General features: G+C 43.9%; 1 long non-coding RNA gene across 1 annotated transcript; it reads left to right on the top strand.

Moving 5' to 3' along the window:
- The first annotated feature begins 5,807 nt into the window (after window positions 1-5,807).
- LOC142070813 (uncharacterized) lies at window positions 5,808-16,980 on the top strand. Its single transcript, XR_012666738.1, has 2 exons — window positions 5,808-6,423; window positions 16,305-16,980. It is a non-coding gene; the product is annotated as an uncharacterized LOC142070813 (long non-coding RNA).

The raw sequence follows: 16,980 nt of genomic DNA, 5'->3' as shown, positions 1-16,980 counted from the left end.
AGTTAGACAGGCAGAACTGCATGGTCTCAATGTGTGGTGCTGGGAGGAAGGATTTAAGTTTATTAGGAACTGTGGGGAACCTTCTGGGAAAGGAGAAGCCTGTACAGGAAGGATGGGCTCTACCTAAACCAAAAATGGAACCAGGTTGCTGGCATGTACAATTAAAAAGGTCGCAAAGGAGTTTTTAAACTCAGGGTTGGGGGGAAGCAGACAGGTGCGGAGGACCACACATTTCAGACAGGCACATCCCTTTGGGGAGGATTTGTTAAAGGGGATACTCTAGTAAAGAGGAGATGACAGATGTTGATAAAGTACAGGTAGGAGCTGAAGAGAAAAAGTCAAATGAAAAAGAGTCCCATTCAGTTACATCAGATGACAGCAGACAACTAAGTATTGACAAATTTTAAGAGTGCAAAAAATGTAAACACTTGTTTGGTTGTACTTGAGTGCCTGCTATTAAATGAGAATATTGCTATATTAGGCATCACAGAAACTTGGACACAGTAATACCCGGATACAAAATATATAAGAATGACAGAATAGATCACATATAAGAATGACAGAGTAGTTGTGCAGGAGGTCAGACTAGATGATCATAATGGTCCCTTCTGACCTTAGTATCTATGAATCTATGGTGGGGGAGTAGTACTATATGTGAAAGAAAGCATAGAGTCAAATATAGTAAAAATCTTAAATGAATCAAATTTCTGTGGATAGAAATACTTTGCTTAATAATAAGAGTATAGCAGTAGGAATATACTACCAACCACCTGACCAGGATAGCAGTGGTGACTGTGAAATGCTCAGGGAGATCAGAGAAGATACAAGAACAGAAAACACGATAATAATGGGGGATTTCAACTATCCCCGTATTGACTGGGAACATGTCACCTCAGGATGGGATGCAGAGATAAAATTTCTAGACACCATTAATGACTGCTTTGTGGATCAGCTAGTCCTGGAACCTTCAAGGAGAGAGGCTATTCCCAGTTTAGTCCTGGCACACAGCATCTGGTCTAAGAGGTACATATAGCTGAACCGCTCAGTGATAGTGACCATAATTTAATTAAATTTAACATCCTTGCAGAGGGGAAAACACCAAAGTAACCCACCACATTAGCATTTAACTTCAAAACGGAGAATTACCCAAAAATGAGGAAGTTAGGTAAACAGAATTTAAAAAAACAGTCACAAGAGTGAAATGCCTGCAAGCTGTGTGGAAACTTTTAAAAAACATCATAAGAGAGGCTCAAACTATATGTATACCCCAAATATAAGTGCGGCCACTGGAAAATTGAGGTGCTAAAGGAACACTCAAAGAAGAAACGGCCATTGTGGAGAAGCTAAATTAATTCTTTGCGTAAATCTTCACTGCAGAGAATGTGAGGGAGATTCTCCTACCTGAGTCATTCGTTTTAGGTGACAAATCTCAAGAACTGTCCCAGATTGAAGTGTCAGTAGAGGAAGTTTTGGAACAAACTGATAAATTAAACAGTGATAAGTCACCAGGACCAAATGGTATTCACTCAAGAGTTCTGAAGGAACTCATATATGAAATTGCATAACTACTAACTGTGACATGGAACCTATCACTAAACCAGCCTCTGTACCAGATGACAGCTAATGTAACACCAAATTTTTTAAAAGTTTCCAGCAGCGATCCTGGCAATTACAGGTCAGTAAGCCTAACTTCAGTACCAGCCAAACTGGTTAAAACTATAATAAAGAATCGAATTATCAGACACATATATTAACATGAGATGTTGGCGAAGAGTACACTGCTTTTGTCAAGGGAAATCATGCTGTTAGAATTCTTTGAGGGGTCAAGAAACGTGGACACAGGTGATCCAGTGGATATAGTGTACTTGGACTTTCAGAAAGCCTTTGACAAAGGCTCTTAAGCAAAGTAGGCACAGGCAGCGATGGGATAAGAGGGAAGGTCCTCTCATGAATCAACAACTGGTTAAAATATAAACAAAGGGTTGAAATAAATGGTCAGTTATGAAGACCAAAAGTATAATGGAGTTCAAAAAAGAACTAGATAAGTTCATGGAGAATAGGTCCATCAGTGGCTATTAGTCAAGATGATCAGGGATGGAATCTCTGGGTGTCCCTAAGCTTCAGAAGCTGGGACTGGACGAGAGGGGATGGATCACTTGATAATTGTCCTGTTCTGTACATTCCCTCACAAAGCATCTGACACCAGCCATTATTGGAAGACAGGATACTGGCCTAGATGGACCATTGGTCTGACCCAGTATGACCATTCTTATGTTCTTAACAACACACTGTTGTAAGAAGACAACACTGGCCTTTCTGTGTATTGGCCAGTTTGCTCTATGGATGAGACGTTACTAACATAGTGCATCTTGGGTCATCATTCAGAGTGGAGATTTCCATAGTGGGATCCTGGAACAAAAACCAAACCCCGTAAGTTTTAAGTTAATAATCTATAGACTTTTCTGTTATTCAGAAGCATTCAGCTGACATTTTGCTAACGTTGTAGGATTTCTTTTTAAACCATTTGCAGGTCACCTTTACAACTCATGAATGTGTTATCTGGTATGTTTACTACCCAGTCTTTTTAACATTGTTGTGTGCACACTGACTTCTGCTCACCATACCAGGAAAGAGGATTCCTGTCATAGATAGCTGATTCCATCCTCTTCTTTTTGCATAAAGGCAATAGCAAATAGCCTGTTTTACAGATAATTTAATTATCCTGTCTCCAAATCCCTAACGTGTTCTGTCTCCTGTGAAATAGAATTGAAGAAAAAATTAATCAAATATATATTTAAAAATGATGTTTTTAAAAGATTTATCTATGTATTCTTTAAACTTGCGTCATTCTTCTTTGATGGGTTTCTCAAACCATCGCATCAGATTACTTGTATCTTTAAAAGCCTTCTCTTTATTGTTTATACTACTCTTTACATCCTGGCTTAAGCACATTGGCCTCTATAAGCCTTCCCCACCATTTAGGCTTAACTGGGAGGAATTTAACATGTTTTCTTTGTAATTGTTTCTCAAATATTTCCCTCTTCTCTGCGGCAGATTTCACAAACTATATAGTATTCTAAACAAAATTCCTTATGGTATTATCACATTTAATCAAAGTCAGCCTTCCTGGAGTTATAAGGAGAGTAGGTAATTTTATTATTAACATTTGTCATTATACAGTCTAAGATAGCAATAATCAAATCTCTCAATTCAGGGCATCAACTAATCACTGCAAGGGTCTGGAAGGATTTTTCCCTCCCTTATTTACCTGTGATTGCACAGTTGGTTATATGTATTAAGACATGAATTTTCAAGTTTGGGTGACTATAGTTAGGCATCTAGCTCTCATTTAGGTGTGTAAATAAGTGACTTGATTTTCAGAGGTACTTGGCACCCACTGGAATAATGCAACTGCTCAACACCTCTGCAAATCAAGCCACTTTTTAGGTGTCTAACAAATAGGGAGTTGTGCACCTCACTACCAACACCTAAACTGGAAAATCTTGGCCTGCTTTTCTTCTTTTCTATTAGAGGTATAGGCCACTACCAGAAGCAGACTGTCTGACTTTACAACAGACCAATTGTTCAGACTCGTATGGCAAATCCTGTATGTGTGCTTTCTCCAGTAAATTTTGCCATTTGAGTAGTTTGATTAAGAACTATGGTTTCTAAACTCTATGCAGGGATGGCCAAATTTACTGAGCCTATGAGCTGCATATGACAATCTTCAGAAGTTCGAGAGCTGGGGCACACCTGCCAGAGCTCGTGGCTTCAGCCTCGTGGGAAACACCTGCTGGGGCTCAGGGCTTCAGCCCTGCTCCTGCTGAAGCCCCGAGCCCTGGCAGTGTGCCCTGTGGGGCTAAAGCCCTGAGACCCCCCCCTCCGCACTGGGCAGAAGCCCCTACTCCACCACCCTGCTGTAAGGCAGAGGTCCCGAGCTCCCTCTCCCCAAGTCTGGCAGGTGGAAAAGGGGGGGAAGGGAGGGGCTCCGCGAGCCGCACTTTAACTGTGAAAGAGCCATATATGGCTCACGAGCCAGTTTGGCCACCCCTGGTATATGGTCTGTCTTTCAACTTATTTATCGTACTTGTCTCATTTCCTAGCATTCCAGAAAAGCCACAGTGTTCTAACCTTTTACATTTTGGGAGAAAATTGTCACTTCACTATTCATGAACATGAGTTGTATCCTTATATCATGCTGTACTGATCCCCAAAGATATGTTAGGACCCCTTAATTTTGTGAAGTTCCCTTCATTCAGAACTGTCCCGAGATAACCAGGATGGGTGACAACCATAAGCCTTTTGACACCATAGATATACACACAAAGATTGTTTTGTAAAGATAGTTTTTACTGTGTTATCACTGTTACTAGCTGAATAATTACAGTCTCCAAGGATCAAAGTTCTAGCCTAAAATAAAAATGATGATGAAAAAAGTGACAAGATGCTACACATTTCCAAGTTTATAGGGAAAAAAGGCTTGATTTTATAACGTAGTTTTGAGAAATAGTATGTGGCAGTGTAATTAAAGACCTTGGCCCCAATTTACCACCAAGTCTGAACTATGCTTAAATATAGTGTAGAGGAGTGGCCACAGGGAGCCAGTTGTGGCTCCCTAATTCAGACCCAGGCAATTGTAGTACAAGTTAGAGCCGTTACCTTTAGCAAATCCTTGTATATTAAACTCCCCATCATTTCCCAGCTATGGCCATATTTTAATAATATCTTACTTATAGAAAGCATGTGGCTCCAGTTCAGCAGACTTTGGGCATGTCTACACTACAGCCACTGTAGTGGCTCAGCTATGTTGCTGAAGCTGAAGATGTGTTGCTGAACACATCGATGGAAGGGGTTTTTCCTTTGCTGTAGTTAATCCACCTCTTTGAGAAGCAATAGGCTGGCTGACAGAATTCTTCCACAACCTAAACCACAACCTGCACTAGGGGTTAGGTTGACCCCACTATGACATTTTTCACAGTTCTGAGCGACACAGCTAGGTTGATCTAATTTATAAGTGTAGGCCAGGCCCTTTATTGCATATGCTTCTATCATTTGTGTACAAGTAATTTTGCTTTTCTCCTTTTTGTTTTACCCTCTTACCTGTTGCTGTCATCGCTAGCCTAAAAACTGACTTTCCTTAGCAAAGACTGCAAATCAGGGTGAATTAGAGTCATAGAATATCAGGGTTGGAAGGGACCTCAGGAGGTCATCTAGTCCAACCCCCTGCTCAAAGCAGGACCAATCCCCAGTTTTTGCCCCAGATCCCTAAATGGCCCCCTCAAGGATTGAACTAACAACCCTGGGTTTAGCAGGCCAATGCTCAAACCACTGAGCTATCCATTGTGTCAAACTGGGTGGTGGATCTGTGGGTTGGTTTGTTTTGTAAACAGTTGTTTTATTGAAGCAAGCTATGCTTTGAAAACAGTAGGCTGGAGTTTACACAGGTCTTTTGAGGTAAATAAATTGCAATTACAGGAAGAGCCACAACTCCATTTTCATATCACTTAGCAAACTATACACTACCTAACACTTTATTACATATCTCTGTGACTTACGGCATCACCAGAATAAATACCAGAACAAGACTAAACGTGAAAAGAAAAGTAAAAGAACCGGCGGTAGGATAGCAATCTACGTTGCATCTCCTTGTTAGCTTAGGGCATGGCTACACATGCAGATGTAGAGCGCTGTTAATTAAACCAGCCCTCAGAGACCGCAGCAGGGAAAGTGCTGCCATGTGTTCACACTGTCAGGTGCAAGCGCAGTGGCGTGGCCACATTTGCGGCACTTGCAGCGGCATTGGGAGCGGTGCATTGTGGGCAGCTATCCCACACAGCACCTCTTCCCATTCTGGCACTGTGGCTTGTGGGAAGGGGGAGGGAGGCTGCAGGGCATCCTGGGTCCTGTCCCAATGCCCCGTGATGCATTGTTTCGCATCCCAGCAATCCCTGTGCTTCTGTCCACACTTGGCCCCATCTTTCAACAGTTTCTGTACTGCGCGCTCTGGTCTTCCCTTTTGGTCTGCAGGAATGGAGCCCGAACTTGTAAGGTATCGACGATGATATCGACTTGCATAACGCATATGACACAAGATTGCTTCTGGCATTCACAGACGTGCTCACCACAGTGAAACGCTGCTTTTGGGCTCGGGAAACAAGCACTGAGTGGTGGGATCACATCGTCATGCAAGTCTGGGATGAGGAGCAGTGGCTGGAGAACTTTCGGATGAGAACAGCCACTTTCGGGGGACTGTGTGCTGAGCTCACCCCCAGCCCTGCGGCGCAAGGACACGAGATTGAGAGCTGCCCTGACAGTGGAGAAGCAGGTGGCTATTGCAATCTGGAAGCTGGCAACTCCAGACAGTTACCGATCGGTCGCTAACCAGTTTGGAGTGGGGAAGTCGACCACTGGAATTGTGTTGATGTAAGTTTGCAGGGCCATTAATCGCATCCTGCTCAGAAGAACCATGACTCTGGGCAATGTGCATGACATTGTGGATGGCTTTGCACAAATGGGTTTCCCTAACTGTGGAGGGGTGATAGATGGGACGCATTTTCCAATTCTGTACTTCAGGCTGGCTAAAATGCAAGGTGATGGGGGTTGAGTGCAGTGGGTAAGGGTCCTACTTTTCAGGGCTGGGTGATGAAGCTAAAGGTGTTGGAGGCAGCTGGTGGCGATAAGAAACCTGATGTTGGGGGAGGTGGGTTGGCAGTGACATGGGGGCACAAGGGAAAGAGTTTTGAGACAAGGGCTGCGTGGGGGGGAGGAGAGGGGGAGGCGGATCTGCTTCCTCTGAAGTGCTATGAGCACCTGCATCGAGTCCGCTTGGTGCTCCATAATGCTTAGGAGCTGCTCCGTGCTTTGGTGCTGGCGATCCGTATTCTGCTGGCGGAGCTCCTTTCAGTCTCCCGCCACTCCTGTACTTTTTGATTTTCAGTAAGGGACTGCTGCATGACTTCATGCAAAAGGTCCTTGCTTCTTCGTGGACACTTCCTGATTCTTTGCAGCCTTTCAGCCATTGATAACAAGGACTGCTGGGATCTCAAGGTTGCATCTGCAAAGCCAAAATGCAACACTTAACAGAGGCAGCATTGTTCACACTAGACAGAGCAATGATTCGGCCAAACTTAAAGACAAGCACAGTGCACACAATACCAGAAAGTGCCTGTCCCAAAGCGAGCACACACAACCCACAAGAGCCCTGAAATGGTGAGTAAGCACAGGGGCAAGGGGGACTGATTGTTTCAGGTCCGTACTGTCCCCTGGGGTTCTGTGCCTTGGGGAGAGCCAACAGCTGCAGGGGGCCCCTGTACCGAAAACTGTCCCCACGTTTTCCACAGGAGTTCATCCTGGAAGATATCTTGCTGCTGAGGGTCACCTGGGAAGCAAGGGAGGGTCTTCTACTACAGTGCGGCTTCTGTCCTGGCCCTTATGCTGCTTGCCTGTGTGCAGCAATGGTCCCCCCCCCGGGCCGTCCTCTGGCTCTGCGCCCCTGTCCTCCTCAGCACCCTCGCTCCCACTTTCCTCCTCCTGCCTTGTTGAACTCTGGGCTGCTACGGCCTCTGAAGTGTCCATGGTGGTACTCGGAGTGGAGGTGGGGTCACCCCCAAGTATCGCGTCCAGCTCTTCATAGAAATGGTGGGTCGCAGCGGCAGCACCGGAGCAGTGGTATGCCTCGCAGGCTTTGTGGTAGGCATTCCACAGCTCCTTCACTTTAACCCTGCAATGCAGTGCGTCCCAGTCATAGCCCCTTTCCATCATGTCCCTTGATATCTGCCCGAAGGTATCGTAATTCCTACTGCTGAAACGCAGCTGGGACTGGACAGCTTCCTCCCCCCAAACACTGATGAGGTCCAGGACCTCGCCATTGCTCCATACTGGGGATTGCCTGGCGTGTGGAGGCATGGTCACCTGTAAAGATTCGCTGAGAGCACTCCACGCCTGGCTGAGCAAACTGGAAGGGGAATTTCAAAATTCCCAGAGAATTTAAAGGGCAAGTCTGATGGTTGGTCACCTGAGGGCAGGGCAATAGAGTTCAAAGTGATGACCAGAGTGGCTAGAACAGGCACTGAGGGCCACTTCACGGAGGCCGATCAGAGTGCATTAATAGACCAGGGCATCTACACTACCGCCGCGGTGCTCCAGCCGGGGCGCAGCAAGCTTTATGCTTCTTATGGAGGTGGATTACCAGGAGTATCCAGCTGCGGAGTCCGGGCGCGCTCTGTGCCTTGCCAGTGTGGACACCTCAGGACAGTGTGGACACCTCAGAGCGCCCGGGGCTGATTTAATGCAGTCCAACTCACAAGTGTATCCAAGGCCTTAGCTGCTGCTTGCTCTACGTTTTCATGCTGTATTTAGTGTTTCTATTTTCTAGGTTTGGAGGATGTCAGCATCCTTTAATGGATGGTGTTTTTTTAACATGTGCATAACTCCCCAACAGGGACTAGGATGAATTCATCAAATTCATTTGTGTTCTAAATCAGGCTTTGCATCCAGGTCTCCAGAGGTAAAAGTTCTAATCCATGGTGCCATCAGGCTCATTAACAATCCCCTCCTCCTCCCCCATTGTCCCAGGTTGCCACCTTTATACCATTTCTTTCAGCACATATAATTACAATAGGGTCATTCTCAGTGCTTTTTGATTTTATATTTTATTTATAATAACTCCATAGAACCATAATGATAACTATGGAGATAATTTGTCACTAAAAGGAATTCTAAAGTTAATCTTCAACCACACAAAAGAGAAATGAGACAGAGAAACACAATCAAAAAGAAAAGGAGTACTTGTGGCACCTTAGAGACTAACAAATTTATTTGAGCATAAGCTTTCGTGAGCTACAGCATCCGATGAAGTGAGCTGTAGCTCATGAAAGCTTATGCTCAAATAAATTTGTTAGTCTCTAAGGTGCCACAAGTACTCCTTTTCTTATTGCGGATACAGGCTAACACGACTGCTACTCTGAAAAATAACACAATCAGTATCATTAATCAAGATCTCATGGGTCCACTCTTTGTTGGGGGGGACACACAAATAAAACGACCAACATAAACTGAATATGTATGTCAACAATTTTTTTGTGAAAAAAACATTTCTCTACTAAGTTGTCATCTAATTCAAAATCAGCTGTTGAGATGATTTCACAAACAAGGAGCCACAAAGGTTTATTTATCAGATCATAAAAGGTCCCAAAGAATTTTTTTTTAAAATGATAGGATTTCAGATTTTTATTTTTTGAGATATTAGTCTTGAATTATTTCATCCTTGAATCTTTAAGCAACAGGTGCATGCAGTATTTAAACAGACCGATTCCGAGGTGGTGATTTGAAGTCTTGAGCAGTTTGTGCTCCATTATTTGAAAATATATGTTTAGAGTTCAAATTTCCATCTCTTTAATTGCACGCTATGTAGCATGTCAGGGAGCATCACACACAGGCGCATTTGGCAGCTATATTTTTTTCCAGTCTCATTTCAGACAGAGTACAGTCCCTTTTGACCAAAGAAGTAAATGAAAAAATGAATAATCAGTATAGCTCCAGATTCTGATTAGGAAGGCCACCAGTTCCTGTATAGCTTCATAGGGAGGATCCAAGATATAGACTGTCTTATCCATTGAGAAAGAAACTGAGGGGGATGAGGGAATGGACAAAATTTTGTATTCAGCATTATTTCCAGCTGTGAATTGTCAATTTCAAATTTACCTAATTCCTAACATCCACAGATTGTTAGTATTATAATTGTCTTTAAATTTCAAGTTTTCTTTCCCTGAAGGCATTTTATTTTTAAAATAAGAGTTCTAGAAACAGTCTGTAAACTCTGGAGACAAATTTGCCTATGGTGTAAACAGACACAAAACATGAGGGAAAGAGTGGTGGAACTCTCTTCATTGGGTGGTTCCCCTATTACTACTGAGGGTGAGGCCCACTGCTTTTCCTTTGCCATCATTCTTGGAAGTTCCTTTCCTCACCTCTCTAAGGCTTCCCTTGCCCCAAATCCTGTTAGCTGCTATCCCCTCCCCCCACTTTCATAGTCCCTACATTAGCTCCTGCTTTGAAGGCTGCTGCTTTGCTTTCTTGTTCTCTTGCCTTGAGGCTTCCTATCTGCTGTCATGACTGCTGCCTCACTTCCCATTTCTCCACTTCTCTTATGGTTGGTGGCCCCTATTTTCTGTTCTTTCTTCCTTCGTGGCTCCCTCTCAGCCTGCTTCCTCCATCTCTTCTGCTGGCTGCTGTGGCTGTCCTTCCCCACATCTCTAGCTGCTCACTTAGGATATATCTATGCTGCAGTTAAACACCCAGGGCTGGCCTGTGCCAGCTGACTGGGGCTAAGAGGCTGTTTAATTGAGGTGTAGATGTTTGGGTTTGGGCTGCAGCCTGATCTCTGGAACCCTCCCACCTCATAGGGTCCTAGAGCCTGGGCTCCAGCCCGAGCCCAAACATCTACACTGCAATTAAACAGCCCCTTGGGTCAAGCCCCATGAACCCAAGTCAGCGGGCACGGGCCAGCTGTGGGTTTTTAACTGCAGTGCAGACATACCCTTAGAGCCTTGAGCTATAGATAGCTGTGTCATGACGTTAAGAAAAGAAAAATATAGGCCGCAAAAATCAGGATAAACTTCCTAACAGTGAGATCTGTCAGACTGTGAACCGGTCTCCAAGGGAAGTGGTTGAAGCTCCATAACTGACACCATTTAAAACTAAACCGAACAAAGCACTGGAGAAGCTAGAGATTGCATTAATAAATAAAGGAAACACTGACTTTGGAACAGAAGTTCTTCTAGCTCCCTTTATTAAAAATGGATAAATTTAGTTATGGAACCAAACTGCTCATTGAAACCCTATTCAACAGTTATTATTTTATTACTAGCTCTAGCCCCACTCCCCCAACCCCAAATAAAACAAAGTTGTCTACATCCCGATACTGCAAGGAACAATCTTGCAGCAGCCTCAGAGGATGAATAAAATGATACAAGTATTTTTCATCTCTCTAACCATCTATTATATCCAAGTGCACTGGGCAACTCATTAGCTGGATGTTTCTGGTTAAAGTCCGGTTCCTGTTCCCATTCACTTCAGTGGTGCTGGGATCATGCCTTAAATGGCTAGCAGTGAAACAGTTAATGTCAACATGTAAATTGTCATTGCCAGGCTTCATAATCAACATCCCAATTAAGAAAATAGGGTCTGGCTAAACACACAGCTCTCTTATAGTTTGTCTTCCCTAGGAAATATAAATATTATTTTTACTAATCAGTTAGATATCATGATGTTGACCAGTATTGCCTGGTCAATACAGACAAGAACAAGTCATGTTCACTATCAAATCAACTAGTTGCAGGTAAGCCCTAACTTGGTTTATTTAAACATGATGACACTGCCTGGTGATGACAAGGTACATGGTGACAATTCAGAAGTATGAAAAGAAGCAGAAGTTATGGATTCACCCCATGCTGTACCGCCTTTTTCTGAACCTTATGTTGGTGATCAGGGAGATTGCTAGAGAATGTAAATGCCAAATATCTGTCATATAATTTTTCATATTACATTTTAAAAATCGATACTGGACATTGGGTAGGTTATACGTTTGAAAACTGTTAGGAAATTCATTATGTCTAAAGGGACATTGCCAGGTTCACTTTTTTAAAAAGTTATTAAAATTGTAATAATCCTATTCTAAGCCACTGTTGTTGGTTGTATAAAGTTATTCTTCTAAAGAGAACAGTAATAGTTAGATTTATGGATATATAACTTGCCCGGCTATCGCTTTGGCCATTCTTTATTAGTGTATCTGGGACACAGTGACCAATAGTTTATTGGACATGTGGGTCTCAGAGATTGAGATACTCCAGAGAAGACTCAGGACCATTACCTCATTAGTCATTGTTACCTCTGTCCAGATATGCACTGTATAGACAGCTCTTTTCTTTTCTCTTTTTTTTTTTCTAGTTCTTCACATGATTAGCTATTGTACGGTCAGGGCTAGACACCTGGCCAAGTTCTGCTCAAGGCAGAACCTAAAATGTAGATGGGGGGAAAGAGGACTTTATGCTGCTTTTACACTCTCCCAAAGTTGGGCTATTTCAGCCCCTCACAAATTAGAGCAGCCTCAGAGGTGCTTTAATTTGCACCTACCTCCAACAGGCCCCACGGGGCTGTTCTGGCAGCTAAGGATTGTTGGAGAACAACAGGACTTGGTCCTCACTCCCAGTATACCCTCCAGGTTCTGGGCTGTGAGGGGGGAAGTGGCATAGAGCCAGCAACATGTCTTGAGTACTGCTAGAGGATTCCCTATGGAGGAATCCTCAGCTGTCCAGGTAGGTGTTTTAAGTCTGCTTTGTAGTGCTGGAATTGGTCAAAGGAGATGTAGTGAGGCCAAGGATATGGTTTTTAATATTAGATTTTTTTTAATGTTTTGTTTGTGTTATAACTAAAATACCATATGTTGATGATAACTTTCATATGATTTGCTGCTAATACTTTGTCAACTAAATGGAGGCAGTGTGGCCTAGTGGATAAAGCTAGGACTGGCTTGGAAGTAACTATACCCAGCTCTGCCACTGGTTTGCTGAGTGACCTTGGGCAAGTCACTTTGTATCTAAGTGCCTCAGTTTCCCCATCTGTAAAATGCAGATAATGATACTTCCTTTGTAAAGTGCTTTGAGACTTGAAAAGTGCTAGATAAGACCTAAGTGCTGTTATTTAAATGGTATTGTTTGTATGACTCTGGTTCTCTGTTGCTGAAATTAAAAAGGCTTAATTTAAAAAAAATATTTTTAACAAAATATTTATTGAACTTTTCACCATGTATGCTGTCTGATTACTTTTTGCATTGTTCCCATCTTGGACAATGAACACACGTTAGTCAGTTCTACTTTTATTTCTAGTCAATGTAACTTAGACTAGAATACTGCAGCTATGCAAAAAACAGAGTGCATGTTTATTTGTTTTGGTTTTTTAAAAAAGACTTGGTTGAAATGTAAAGGAAATTCAAGGAAGCATTTCTCTTGGTCTTATATTTTATAAAAGCTTATTTCTGAAAATCTCAGTGGCTGGATTCTCTGATCCTTCAAGTTCACTTTGTGCTGTGTAACTATGCCATCTGACCCGTGCATGTTGGCAGGGTGGCAGGAGGGAGCATGGTGGAACCCAAAGTGCTCCAAGTCCTCTCTGGCATCAACTGCAGTAGCAGAAGCTAAAGTAGGCCCCCAGCTGCTCTAACTTCCACTGAACCTGAGGCCAGATGGCCAAGGATCACTGCCTCTCTGTAGCTGCCCCATCCGCTACATTAGAATGCAGCTTGAAAGTATTGTAAAGTCAGGGCCAACATTTTGGACCAAACTTGGCTCAACACTTTTCATTTAATGTAGTAAAATAGTTCAAGCTGGTGTGAGGAATGATTTATTAAGAAGTGATATGACTCAAAGTGGTATGTTAAGGTTGAAAATACTAACATTTATGTGGCGAAGTAATTTCCAAGTTCTGTGGGCAAGTAGAGAATACTGATAATATCTAATCACAATAAAATTTCTGAGTTACTAGATAACCCTTATCTTCTTCTCTCAGTGCAAATGCTCATTGCAATCTCTTTGCTTCAAGACATCACAGCATCATTTAACTGTGGCCTTTATACAGTTACATATCCTGTTTTTCTGCTCTCTCTGAATAACTTGAATCAGCGTCTCTGATATTTAAACTGAGGGTGGGGCAAGTTGTCCTTCCACTGGGATGGGAACAACTGGCTCTCATATCACCAAGAGTAGCTGTGTCCCTGATGCTGGTAATCAAATTAATAATGTATGAAAGCCTGTAATAGATTTATAAAACAGTTGTTTATATATTTGTGGAATAGTTCATTGTATCTAATGTTTGTTTGTAGAACCACGGATGTGCATGGTGCATTTTATATAGTGGGTAAAGACACTGTGCCTGCCTCTGAAGACCTTCCAGTCTGTGCTCAGTGTTGATGTCGTGCTTCATCAAAACTCAGCCATTTACCTGGAAGGCCACATGCATGGTCCACTATCAGAGGAGTCTGCATTTTGTGTTTTTTTTTGTTTTGAAAGCATGAGGTAAAATGAGAGAGCTTGAAAAGTAAATTATTCTAATTTCTCTCACTTTTTGAGACCTCAAAATCAGGTTTAATCTCTTGCCTCGATAAATACAGGCACTTTTGACTATTTCTGATTTGGTGATTAGATTTTTCGAGTTATTAGATAAGGTTTATGCAAACTGGTTAGTATGCTTTGGCCTATGCAGGTGTTATAATAACTGCATACAGAACTGATCAGAAAACAGATGTTGGGTTTTGTTTGTTTATGAAATTTTTAACAAAATGCCTCCCCCTTTTTTTTTGTCAAAAAAATTCTAGGAATTTTTTGACCCACTGAATTTGCATAGGCTATATAGGCATTAAAATCCTCTCATTTCCTATGAGAGCATAATAATAGCTGCATGGTCCAAACCCATATCTAATCTAACATTGTATTCTAGATTTCAGGGTCTTCTGGATTGGATACAGTTGTTCGGCTGTAAATATATTATTCTGTTTTGTCTATCCCCTCAAGAAACATTCCATCTTTCAGGGTTGATTATAGAGTCCACGATGTCTATAAAATTGAATAAGGATAGTACAGAGTTTTTATAGAGAAATGGTACAAGTCTCCACATGAGACTATCATAGAGATATTGGTCTCAGGTGAGCCATATAGAGGTTATACTCTCAGCACCAAGTAAGGGCTTGGCTACACTTGTGAGTTACCGCACAATAAAAAAGCCCTAGCTCACTACCCATCCACACTGGCAAGGCACTGGCAAGGCACGTAGAGCACTCTGTCTCCGCAGCTAGAGCGCTGCTGGTACTCCACCTCGGCGAGTGGAATAACATTTGCTGCGCCCCCACTGTAGCGCCGCGGTGCCAGTGTGGACGCCCTAGTCAATTAATGCGCTCTGATCAGCCTCCAGAAGTGTCCCACAATGCCTGTTCTAGCCACTCTGGTCATCACTTTGAACTCTACTGCCCTGTCCTCAGGTGACCAACCATCAAACCTGCCCTTTAAATTCTCTGGGAATTTTGAAAATCCCCTTCCTGTTTGCTCAGCAAGGCGTGGAGTGCTCTCAGTGAATCTTTCCAGACGACCATGGCCCCACGCGCCAGGCGATCACCAGTATGGAGCAATGGCGAGGTCCTGGACCTCATCAGTGTTTGGGGGGAGGAAGCTGTCCAGTCCCAGCTGCGCTCCAGCCATAGGAATTACGATACCTTCGGGCAGATATCAAGGGACATGATGAAAAGGGGCCATGACTGGGACGCACTGCATTGCAGGGTTAAAGTGAAGGAGCTGCGGAATGCCTACCGCAAAGCCTGCGAGGCAAACAGCCGCTCTGGTGCTGCCCCTGTGACCTGCCGTTTCTACAAAGAGCTGGACGAGATACTTGGGGGCGACCCCACCTCCACTCCGTGTACCACCATGGACACTTCAGAGCCCAGTTCAAAAAGGCAGGAGGAGGAGGAGGAGGAAAGCAGGAGCGAGGGTGTTCAGGCAGAGGAAGACACCCCAGAATCCCTAGATGCATGCAGCCAGGAGCTGTTCTCAAGCCAGGAGGAAGGTAGCCAGTCATGGCGGCCGGTGCTTAGGGAAGCACAAACACCAGAGGAGGTTCCCGGTAAGCAGCTTTTATTTTGGGAAGGAAGTTATTCAGTGCGGGCTCTTGGGGCGAGGAGGGTTAGGGCTGCACGCATGCCTAGATGTGGAATAGGGCGTTGATGTGCTCTCTCACATCATGGTAATCAGCCTCAGTGATCTCTTCAAAGGTCTCATCTAGAACTTGGGCAATGCGCTTGCGCAGGTTTCTCGGGAGAGCCACTGTATTCCTTGTCCCAGTCAGGCTAATTTATCCATGCCCCTGTGCCGTGTGGGGTGGGGGACCATTGCTTCACACAGGCAAGCTGCATATGAGCCAGGGCGGAATCCACATTGCAGCAGAAGACCCTCCCTTGCTTCCCAGGTGACTCTCAGCAGCGAGATATCTTCCAGGACGAACTCCTGTGGAAAATGTGGGGACAGTGTTCAGTACAGGGGCCCCCTGCCACTGTTGGCTCTCCCCAAGGCACAGAAACCCAGAGGACAGTACAGCCGTGAAACAATCAGTCACGCTTGACCCTGTCCTTACTCACCATTTTGGGGCTGCTGTGGGTTATGTGCGCTTGCTTTGGGATGGGCAAATTATGCTATTGTGTAGACTGTGCTTGCCCTTGTCTGGTGTGAACAATGATGCCTCTGTTAAGTGTTGCATTTTGCCTTTAGAGATGCAACCTTGAGATCTCAGCCGTGTGTGTTATTCCTGGACGAAAGACTCCAAAGAGGCCATGGAGAAGCAAGGAAGACATGTTGCATGAAGTTATGCAGCATTCAAGTAATGAAAATCGAAAAGTGCAGGAGTGGCAGGACAGTGAAAGGAGAATCCGTCAGCAGAATGAGGAGTGTCGGCACAAAAGCGCGGTGCTCCAGCAACGAGGCACCGATCAGCTGATAAGCATAATGGAGCGCCAAGCGGACTCAATCCAGGCGCTCGTAGCCATGCAGACAGAACGCTACTGTGCCCGACCCCCCCTGCAGCTCTTGTCCCAAAACTCTTTCCCTTGTGCCCCCATGTCACTCCAACCCACTTTCCCCAACATCCGGGTTCTTACTGCCACCAGCTGCCTCCAATACCTGTAGCTTCACCACCCAGTCCTGAAAACTACGACCCTTACCCACGGCACTCAACCCCCATCACCATGCAGTATAGCCATCCTGAAGTGCAGCACTCATTGCAAAGCACTCCAGACAGGGAGGCTGAGTATGATACCAGGACATACACAAATCTGTGATTATACTGTTCCCCACCCCACCCCCTTGCCATTTCTGTTTCCCAAGCAGTTGTGTTTCTTTTTAATAAATGAATTTTCTTTTCAATAAATGGATTTTTTGGCTTTGAAAA

Source organism: Caretta caretta, chromosome 2, assembly GCF_965140235.1.
Source record: "Caretta caretta isolate rCarCar2 chromosome 2, rCarCar1.hap1, whole genome shotgun sequence".
Taxonomy (NCBI): Eukaryota; Metazoa; Chordata; order Testudines; family Cheloniidae; genus Caretta; species Caretta caretta.
The sequence above is the reverse complement of the archived record's forward strand: the minus strand, read 5'-3'. Positions and strand labels throughout refer to the sequence as shown.